Source organism: Hoplias malabaricus, unplaced genomic scaffold (genome assembly GCF_029633855.1).
Source record: "Hoplias malabaricus isolate fHopMal1 unplaced genomic scaffold, fHopMal1.hap1 H_1, whole genome shotgun sequence".
NCBI lineage: Eukaryota > Metazoa > Chordata > Actinopteri > Characiformes > Erythrinidae > Hoplias > Hoplias malabaricus.
Window position 1 is genome coordinate 2,971,985 of NW_027101324.1, and position 1,305 is coordinate 2,973,289.

Genomic DNA, 1,305 nt, shown 5'->3' on the forward strand with positions numbered 1-1,305 from the left:
GGGCAGTCTTCTCGGTCCCCGTACGTTTACCTCTCAACGGTTTCACGCTCTGTTGAACTCTCTCTTCAAAGTCCTGTTTCAACTTTCCCTCACGGTACTCGGTTCGCTATCGGTCTCGTGCCGGTATTTAGCCTTAGATGGAGTTTACCACCCGCTTTGGGCTGCATTCCCAAGCAACCCGACTCCGAGAAGCCCGACCTACCCGGGCGGGAACGCGGGACTCGCTACCGGGCTTTCACCGTCTATGGGAAGAAGCCACGTTCGCGAGGACTTGGTCCCGCGTCCGCACCGAGACGGATCTTACGGACTTCCGTACGCTACATTTCCCGGCCAACCCCGGTCAGGGGAAAGTGGGATTCAGCGCTGGGCTCTTCCCTGTTCGCTCGCCGCTACTAAGGGAATCCTTGTTAGTTTCTTTTCCTCCGCTTACTGATATGCTTAAGTTCAGCTGGTCGTCTCGTCTGATCTGAGGCCGCACACAGAGGTTTCTTATGCGGGGGCGAGGGCGGAGGCGGAGGGCCGAAGGCTAGGGGCGAGGGGCGAGAGCCCGGCACGAGACCGAACTCCGCGACACCTTCCCCCCCACCCCGGCCGCTCGCCCGCCCGCTCACTCGCCCGCTCGCTGGGTTTAATCGGCACTCGCCACCCCCGCGTCCGACTGCGCGGAGCCCCGCTCGGGACTCGGGGAGAGACCGTAACGGACGTGGACCCGGACCTACTCGGCTCTCCCTCCGTTCCCTGTACGGAGCTCTCTCGCAACACGGGCCGCGTGGACTGGCTCGGAACCGAGTCTTCGTTTGGGAAGACGAAGGGCCGTTTTCAGGCCCTGCGAGCTTCCAGCCGCGGTCTCTCTCTCTCAGCGGGGGCGCGGAGACCGATCGATGGGTAAAGCGACCCTCAGACAGGCGTGGCCGCGGGATGGACCCCCGCGGCCGCAATATGCGTTCGAAATTTCGATGATCTGTGTCCTGCAATTCACATTAGTTAACGCAGATGGCTGCGTTCTTCATCGAAGCACGAGCCGAGTGATCCACCGCTAAGAGTCGTATTCGGGTTTGTGCCCGGCCCGTTACAGGCCGGGCGAAGGAAGCCATTCGAACAAGAGACAATTTTTGCCAATATATTTCAAGCCGGGTGCCTTCCACCCCCGTGCAGGGGGGGAAAGGTCATTGAACCTGGGCGTCACCACCGGACCGAGGAGTTACGGCCCGGGGGACGATCGCCCGAGTAGGTGCCCGAGACTTACGTGGTTTAGGAGACCGGGGTCTAGGCACCCGCCGTTCCCGGCGAGGCCCAGGGGTTTGG

The 1,305-nt window shown here is 61.9% G+C and overlaps 1 non-coding gene and 1 pseudogene across 1 annotated transcript; both read right to left on the reverse strand.

Annotated features, from left to right (window-relative positions):
- Nucleotides 1-475, reverse strand: part of LOC136685984 (28S ribosomal RNA) — a 4,634-nt pseudogene extending 4,159 nt beyond the window's left edge.
- Nucleotides 476-891: 416 nt separating this feature from the next.
- On the reverse strand, nt 892-1,045 carry LOC136685987 (5.8S ribosomal RNA). The gene has a single exon (XR_010800239.1). It is a non-coding gene; the product is annotated as a 5.8S ribosomal RNA (ribosomal RNA).
- Between the last annotated feature and the right edge of the window lie 260 nt (nt 1,046-1,305).